The sequence below is a fragment of the Heptranchias perlo genome, chromosome 11 (genome assembly GCF_035084215.1).
Source record: "Heptranchias perlo isolate sHepPer1 chromosome 11, sHepPer1.hap1, whole genome shotgun sequence".
NCBI classification, from domain to species: domain Eukaryota; kingdom Metazoa; phylum Chordata; class Chondrichthyes; order Hexanchiformes; family Hexanchidae; genus Heptranchias; species Heptranchias perlo.
The window spans coordinates 73,913,116-73,922,786 of record NC_090335.1 but is presented as its reverse complement, the minus strand read 5'-3'; positions in this window follow the sequence as shown (position 1 = coordinate 73,922,786).

Genomic DNA, 9,671 nt, shown 5'->3' with positions numbered 1-9,671 from the left:
TGTGGGTTTGGAGTCACATATTGGGCCAGACTGGATAAGACCTTCCCTAAAGGTCATTAGTGAATCAGTTGGGTTTTTGTTGACAATCCGACAGCTTCGTAGTCACTTTTACTGATCCCAGGTTTTTTAATTTCCAGATTTTGTTTTCAAACTGATTTTAGTTTCTCAATCTGCCGTGGTGGGATTTGAACTCATATTCTCTGGATTGTTAGTCCAGGCTTCTGGATTACTAGTCCAGTATCATAAATATTACACTCGCCTGTTAATGGTTAATGGTTAAACTGTAGTCAAAATGTATCCCTTATAATAAAATGTAGTATAATCACTGTTGGGTATATTCACCTCAGGGATTACAGTGTTAGAAAAACTATGTCGGGTAAAGTGGTGAAGAGTACTGATGTTTATGTAAATATACAATTCTCTCATGTGTAAGGTGGTGAAAAGCTAAATAGCAAAAGAAATGCCAAATTAGTGGCTTGTTAAGTGCTTGCTAATATATGGGGTGGGGGGCGGGGCTTGCTAACATATGGGGTGGGGGCGGGGCTTGCTAATATATGGGGTGGGGGCGGGGCTTGCTAACGTACGGGGTGGGGGCGGGGCTTGCTAATATATGAGTGGGGGGCAGGGCTTGCTAATATATGGGGTGGGGTGGGGCTTGCTAACGTACGGGGTGGGGAGATGCAATGTCACCAGGCGTGGGAACAAGAAAGTCTGTCGCATGGTCCCAGCTGCCATCAGACCCAAGCTGGCGGGACCCAACTTCCATTGGACATGAATGGCATGAGATACTCTCTGGTATTTTTGTTCCGGGCTTAATGTGCACCCGGTATAGTGAGAGTATCGAAAATTGGGAGAGATACATAACAGACGGCTGATCCGATATTGCCCGCTTTACACTGTCGGCCAAAGTCAAAACTCCCCCCAATAACTCACAAAAATCAGGCACTTAGGGTTAGAAACCTGTCTTGGGCAATACTGCAAAACGGGCGATGGTAAATCACTCGCCCGCTTTACACTCCATTTGACTTCAGTGGAAAAGAAAATGGGCGGAGTGTAAAACGGGCGGCCGATTCGCCATTGCCCGTTCTGTGCTGCCGCCTGAGACGGGTCCCTTAATCTCCAAATATTGTTGCCATGTCGGAGCATTTCCCTTTAGACATTTCGTCAGAGCCGTTGGCTTCATTTCAATCACAAAGTTGTTCCCATTTCCAAATGTGCCTGTGCTGTCCAAGTGAACAGAGGCTGACTTGAGTTGAGAAGGAGCAGCTTGTCGGGGCTGTGAATGAAACACTCTGATGAGTGACGGCGGGGGTAAAATGACCAGGCAGGGAGACAGGGAGTGAGGCGAAGGAGACTGGCATAAACTGCTCTTCTGCAGTTATCCCTGAGAATGATAGAGAGCTCTTTAATTTGTACGGTTTCTTTGTTTGAATACAGATGTACATTCCTAAGAGCTGCACATGTTTATTTTTGCTTTCAAAGTAGTCCGTTTCTGACTTAATTAAATTTTCTGTTGAATAAAATGAGTATTGGATGCAGCGTGCAGTGCAGGTTGTGTGTTGTTAATTTGATTTTTTGGTGAATGTCGTGTCTATTGTGCAGGTGATTTCTCACCTCATGCAGCATGTGAATAATGAGTTTCTACAAGGGCATGGTGGCTGGACCCACGATCTGGAGAGTGTGAGTCAGTCTACCCGCTAGCTGTATGAGCACAAAATCTAGGCTGACACTCCGGTGCAGTACTGAGGGAGTGCTGAACTGTCGGAGGTACCGTGTTTCAGATGAGATATTAAACTGAGGCCCCGTCTGCCCTCTCAGGTGGACGTAAAAGATCCCATGACACTAATCAAAGAAGAGCAGGGGAGCTCTCCCTGGTGTCCTGGCCAATATTTATCCCTCAACCAACATCACTAAAACAGATCATCTGGTCATTATCACATTGCTGTTTGTGGGACCTTGCTGTGCGCAGATTGGCTGCCATGTTTACAATGACTACATTTCATTGTACATCATTGGCTGTAAAGTGCTTCGGGGGACGTCCTGAGGTCATGAAAGGTGCCATATATCCAAGTCTTTCTTTTTATTTGCATCTACTCTTGATGTACCTTCATCATTACCAGAAGTATCTTCTGCATGAGTTGCTGATGTGTCCCTAATTGTAGAGGTGCCCTTAGAAGCCACTTTTATAGGGCTTATGCTGGCACAGAGCAGCTACTTGTATCACCGTCATTCAGTTTTTCCTAAGCCTCCGTAGCACAGCTCCACTGAAGACCATCTGAAGGACAGACCAGTGTCCATGTAGAAAGTAATAGAATCCTTCCTGATTCTGATGGATACCAGTTTTGATGGGCTCTTTACCTGAGTTGCTCTGGCGGCTACTGCAATTGCAAATGGTGCAGACTGGATAATTATTTATCTTTGACTTCAATGGAAATGAAAATCAGGAGAGATGTATAACGGGCGGCTGAATTTATATCACCCGTTTTACACTATCACACAAAGTCAAAATGACCCCCCCCTTATGTGTCCAGTCTACTAAGTCTCCTAGAGATCGTTCAGCTTCAACCTTACCTACTTCATCACCACTCATAGATTACATGCATTGGCCATTCCCTTTCCTAAGTGCAGTCCTTTACATCTGCCTGCATTAAATTTCATCTGTTAATCTTCTGCCCAGTCATATATATTTTTTTAACTCATTCTGTAAATTCTGAGCTGGCTCTTTTGGTCCCACTGCCCCTCCTAGTTTGGTATTGTCTGAAATTAGACGACGTTTGCATTGTGTGTCAGAGTCCGGAGGTAGATTTGGTGGTGGTGATTTGGTGCAGCGGAATCTCATTGAAACATATAAAATTCTGACAGGGCTAGACAGACAGAGGATGTTTCCCCAGGCTGGGGTGGGTGGGGGGGTCCAGATCGAGGGGTCACAGTCTCAGGACACGGGGTAGGACATTTAAGACTGAGATGAGGAGAAATGTCTTCACTCAGAGGGTGGTGAACCTGTGGAATTCTCTACCACAGAAGGATGTGGAGACCAAGTCACTGAATATATTTAAGAAGGAGCTAGATAGATTTCTAGACACAAAAGGTATCAAGGGATATGGGGAGAGAACGGGAATGTGGTATTGAGATAGAGGATCAGCCATGATCATATTGAATGGCGGAGCAGGCTCGAAGGGCCGAATGGCCTACACCTGCTCCTATTTTCTATGTTTCTATGTCCGCCCATTATAGAACCAGCCTGACCTTCAATCCATCAAAATCAGTGGAATGAAGATTAGGTAGCTTCTATGACAGGCGGACAAGTCACTCAGCCCGATTACCTCCCAGGGGCTGAAGGTGAAAATCTGGCCTCAAGTCACTGATGTAAATTAGAAACAGTCGTGGTCCCAGTACTGAGCCCTGGGGCATCCACTCAGCACCTCGCCCCCAATCCCGACATAATTCCTCTAACAAGAGCCCGTTGATTTCTACCCTTCAGCCAATTTCTTATCCATTGCCAAGTTTTATCCTGAATCCCCATACCTTTTAAGCTTAACTGGTAGCCTTTCATGTGAAACTTTATCAATTTCCTATTGGAAACCCTTAGTACACAATGACGTGGAGTTTACTCAGGTTGTCACTTCCTCAAATAAATCAGGGATGACGTAGGATGCTTGGTGTAAGGTGTTCCTTGGATTTAAGCTACTGCATACCCCACCATCATCTGTTCAGAAAGGAGAGGGCATACTTCCAAGCAAACTCCACCAACGCATTATTGCTTTTATATGTAATGAGCTTCAAAGCTATTGTACTCGGTTTGTGAAGATCAAAATGTTGACGTTACCTGTTGGGCAAATTAGACAAAGCTAGAGAAGCAGCTGCTTTGCGCCTCCCTCTTAAGCAGGGCTTTGGATGGTTTCCCATTCAATGAAAGACAATGGGGGGAAAATTGGATAGGGCCTGTTTTTGGGCGGGAGCAGCACGATCCGTTATTACCCCGCGCGCAATGGTCCCTGCGCAGGCAGGATGAGACTTTCGTCAGGCCTGAGGACTCACCTGCAATCTGCGTTGGAAATCAGCGTTGAACGAGCATTCCATGCAATTCACACTTTCCACCAACAGGGGGAGATCCAATCTCTTAAAGGCAAGCTGTCTGTTAAGAAATCTCTTAAAGGTAGCTGGTACCTGTTATTTGCTGAATATAACAGCCTGCTGTCTGCACGGAGTCTGAACAGAGTTCAGACATTGCACACGTAAAGCACAGATGCAGGTCTCATCCCTATGTTTACATACTGATGAGTTATGTTAAAACATTGGATAAAGGTTGTGCACCACAAAATCCCACATCCACCAATCCGCATGCCAGACCTCACCAATCTGCCAATCTGAGAGTCCGTGCAGGAAGGTTCTCTGCTGATGCACCAGAGGCCTTGGTGCAAGAGGTGGACAGAAGGAGGGACAGCCTATGTCCGCGGGGGGAGGGCAGCAAGATGCCCTCCAGACATACACCCAAAAGGCAGTGGGAGGCAGTAGGGGATGAAGTCAATGCCAGACGCACAGCATCATGAACATGGATGCAGTACAGGAAGAAGTTCAGTGCTTTGACATGAGTGGTCAAGGTGAGTGAGGTCAACTGTCAAGTGGCGTCTCTGACCAACTGCACCACGAGACGCATCCACTCCTCCACACACTAAACCCCCCAACACCCACCTACCAACAAACTCTTTCCATCAGAACTCAACTCTTCAAATCAGATGCTTCCTCTCACCCTCACACATTGCTACTGTTGCAAGCCGCCCACCCACAACTCACAGGCCACACACACTGGCAGCTATTCATAAATGACAGGCACATTGCCCAGACCCACGTCCCGCTTTCTTGCAGGAGAAAGTAGCGGATATCAGTAGGCAGCAAGTGGCAGTGGCATTCAGCCCCTCGAGCATGTTCCGCCATTCAATGAGATCATGGTGGATCTGTGACCTAATTCCATATTTCCACCTTAGCCCCATATCCCTTAATATCCTTGGTTCACAGAAATCTATCAATCTCAGATTTAGAATTCACTATTGAGCTAGCATCAACTGCCATTTGCAGAAGAGCTTCCCAAACTTCTCCCAACCTTTTCATGTAGAAGCATTTCCTAACTTCACTCCTGCACGTCCTGGCTCTAAATATTAGGCTATGTCCCTGCGTCCTCATATTCAAGTGTAGGAGACCTCCAAAAACAGTTGTAAATGTGTGGGCAGCCAGAAGTAATAATCCAGCCACTAACTTGTAAATCCTGCATAGTCCCTTTAAATAGCGCTGGTAGGGGGTCCTCCAGGCATTTTAAGACACGTTCAGGTGGTCGGGGTTAAGATTGTGCGTTGAGTTGAGCGTTAAGTCCCAAAATCGTGTGTATCACTTTAAATCAGCGTTGCACACTGATTGAAGCCATTTTCTCCCTACTTTACATGATTCCAGCGTTCGTTATCTGCGCCTGCGCTAACTCCTATACCAAGATGGCGTCTGGCACACGTCACGCTGGAAACGTGTGTGTGCATCCAAGATGCCATCTTGGATGTCGGAGAGGCCGTGTAGCGCCGAAATAACGGGCGTTACACGGCCCAATTTAGCGCCCAATGTTTCTATCTTTGAAGACTGTCATGTTTTTCTGTGTGGACAACAGACTGTCCAGTAACAGTCCTGCTCCTCCAATTAGGTACTGTTTTTGCTTAGAAAAGTACCATCAATGAGCACCATAACACAGTGAGTTCAGAAATTTATGTTATGCTGCATTAACTTTCTGGAACTGTCATGGTGCACTCAATATAGATATATAGGAACAGGGGCAGGCCATTCAACCCCTCGAGCCTGTTCCGCCATTCAATATCATGGCTGGCCTGTATCCTAACTCCATCCACAAGCCTTTGCTCCATATCCCTTAATACCCTTGGTTAGCAAAAATCTATCGATCTCAGATTTAAAATTATTATTTCAGCTAGCATCTACTGCTTTTTGTGGGAGAGAGTTCCACACTTCTACCACCCTTTACGTGAAGAAGTGTTTCTTAACTTCTCCCCTGAATGGCCTGGCTCTGATTTTAAGGTTATGTCCCCTTGTCCTAGATTCCCCCACCAGCGGAAATTTTTTCCCTCCATCTAACCTATCAATTCCTTTCAAAATCCTAAAACCCTCAATCAAATCACCCCTTAACCCTCTAGATTCCAGGGAATACAAGCCTAGTTTATGTAATATCTCCTCTTAATCTAACCTTTGGAGCCCTGGTAACATTCTGGTGAATTTGCGCTGCACTCCTTCCAAGGCCAGTATATCCTTTCCAAAGTACGGTGCCCAGAACTGTACACAGTTATTATGAAGTAGCTCATAAAAGGACCCATTTTCCTTATTGCATATTTCCTCAATGATATCGGTGTGAGCACAACACTGTCGCCCTCACTCCCTTAAATGTTCACATTCAAATATCTCCTCTGGTCATATTTAGCAGCATTCGCCGTTCTATTTTGGCATCATCCTCATACTTTTCTTTAGTTGAGTAACTTTTTTCCAATCTTCTCCTCGGACCATAGTGTTGTCCAGCTGGAGTTGTCACATTCACCTCCATCTCTGAGTAGTTTTACATTGTCATTTATTAGTTGGCTGCTCTCAAGCACCAAAAAGGCTATTCTGTTTTCAAAAAGTCAGTCAAGGAGGACCAAAACCTGGTCTGAAATGCAAATTTTGCAAATTACGCATGCGGCCATTGGTTCAGCCATCTCCTTTCTTCCCTGAACAGCTGTATGTGTGGCCCATCCATGTTAAATAGTGGTTAATCTGCTTGAGAAACGTTTTTAGGTGTTAGCCTCAAAGTCAGAAGGTTGTGGGTTCAAGTCCCACTCCAGAGACTTGAGCACATAATCCAGGCTGACACTCCCAGTGCTGCACTGAGGGAGCGCTGCACTATTGGAGGTGCCGTCTTTCATTTGGGACATTAAATCGAGGCCCCATCTGCCCTCTAGGGGTGGACGTAAGAGATCCCCTGGCACTATTTCGAAGAAGAGCAGGGGAGTTCTCCTTGGTGTTCTGGCCAATTTTTATCCCTCAACCAACATCACTAAAAAAAACAGAAAATCTGGTCATGATCTCATTGTTGGGATCTTGCTGTGCGAAAATTGGCTGCTGCATTTCCTACATTACACGAGTGACTACACTTTAAAATACTTCATCGGCTGTAAAGCACTTTGGGACGTAATGCTCGCTTCTAAGGCAGTTAAACATGCCAGTAATATTTGACCCCCAAAGGGAAGTGGCATGGTGGTCCCTGGGTGATTAAGGCTACTGTCTGGAGCCTTGAGCCTCTTCAGCAGCCAAAAGTAGACACAATGAGGTGCATGCTTCCATCATAGTAATCATACAATGTTGGCATGTTAAAGCAGGTCTTAAGGAGCCTGGGGAGGGCCAGAGGTATCCTGAAGTACAGCCTTATTAATGTACTGAGTATCACGGTAATGCACTGCATCCCCCACAACTTAGTGGCGTGAAGACCCATCATTGAATACCCCAGAGGAGAAAGCAGCCTCAAAAAGGACCTCAGAGAAACAGGAGGAGCCTGGAGAGACGGCAGAAGAAAACCCAGCTCTTTGCCAGAGCAATCCAGAACCAGCACCACTACTCTGCTCTCTCCACCTCCACCATATTCCTATTTCAATATTATTTAATGAGGAGAAAGAAAGGAGAGCAAACACGTTAAGGGCAATTAGGGATGGGCAATAAACGCTGGCCTTGCCAGCGACGTCCACATCCCATGAGCGAATACAAAAAATTACATGACTACTGCTTGGAGGCTTTTTTAAGCAGGGAAGATACCAACAATATATCCACCAGGGGGCAGTCAGGTTTAACAAGCCACCCAATAAATAACAGAACAACCTAGCCACCATCTGTACATATATAGAAGAATGGCAGATAAAGTTCATTGTAAGTGAGTGCAAAGAATTACACACTGAAATAAAGAATGGGAAATACATTTATTTGCTGGCTTGGGGGGATGCCAAAAGAGAGCTGGGAGTGGCAATATTAGCAGCCCCAATGTTGCTCTCCCTAGCATCCGGGAATACTGATTCGCTAGATGCTAAGGAGAGGAGAAGCTCCGCCCCCTTTATGTTGCCCCAGGATCTCTGGGGCCTCCCTCTATGGGCCGAGCAGGGCCTGCCCAATGATGGGCAGTCAATGAGGCAAAGGGGGCAGAATTGCTAGCATTTCTGCCTCAATTTCCTCCCCTTGTATCTCAGGATGCCCATTGGCAGTGACTGCCCCAAGAAGTCGGCAGTGAGCCATCCATCCATCCTGCACCCTCCTCAGATCAGCAAGGTGAAGAGGCCGGAGCAGGTAAGTGCCCGACCTCGACTGTGGGGTTTGGTGCCTGGAGGCCTGTTGGCTGCTGTTCTTCAGCGGGAGCCCGAAAGCCGCAAGGCTGAAGCTGCACTCCCGATTCAGCTCCCAATTGCTGATTCAAGGCCCCGCCAAGACATGGGCCTGCACCTGGGGGTGCAACATGACCAAACTAACAGCCCGGCCCACCAATTTCAGACACATGGCGGGCTGGACAATGGGAGCAGACTTCCAACGCGTTCCGCTTGTCCTCTCCCCCGGCGAGAGGACGGAGAGAGGAATGTTGGGGTCAGTATGTACTTGAACAGCAGCAATCAATAAAGCTCTCAGAATACTGAGGCATATTGCCAAATCACTGCCTCATACATGATGGATTTTCATGTGCGAGGGGCTGAATGACCTCCTCCTGTTTTTATGTTCCTATGTTCGCACATCCCTCGACCCCTCTATTGCCTGTGTGCTGTCAGACTGCTTGTCTGACATTAAATCCTGGTTGAGTTACAACTTACTCCAGCTCAACACTGGGAAGACCGAAGCCAACAAGTGTGTGGTTGCCACCATCAATTTGGCTTCCCTGCCACGAACTGTATCGCTCTCCTGAGCCATTCCCGCAGGCCCTCTGGTTTTTAGCACATTGTTTGAAGTTAAGTTGAGTTTGACAAGCACGTGCTATCCTTCACCAGGATCGCTTACTTCCAACTCCACAGCATTGCCTGCCTCCAACCTTACCTCACTCAGCCCCTCTGTCGCTGAAACTTCACTTTCAGACTCGACTATCCCAATGCTCTCCTTGCTGAGGTCCCAACCCCCCCTCCCCTTCTATAATCTCCAAGATGTTCAAGTCTCTGCTCCTCATGTCTTGTCCCACACTAAGGCGCATTTGTCCATCAACCTTGTCCTCACTGACGGTCAATGGCACACCGTCCCCCAACATATTAAATTTAAAATGCTCATCCTTGTCTATATATCTCTAGTGGCTTACCCCACCCCACTTCTACAGGTTCCTCAATCTCTATAACTCCACCTGAGCGTTCCACACCTCTGACTCCAGCCTTCTATTCATCCTCTCCCCTTCACCCAATCATTGGCGGTAGAGTCTTCAATCGCCCGAGTCCTAGGGGGCAATTTTAACCTGACTCGCGAGGCGGGAACTCCGCGGGATCGGGATTGAGATCGGGACCTCAATTGGAGAGTAAAATCAGGCGGGAGGGTTAGGTCAAAATGACTCACTACTCTCTACTGAACTCTCTCCTTAGATTTCACCACCTCTCTTTCCATCTCTGAAAACATTTTCAAAACCCATCTCTTCAGGTAAGCTT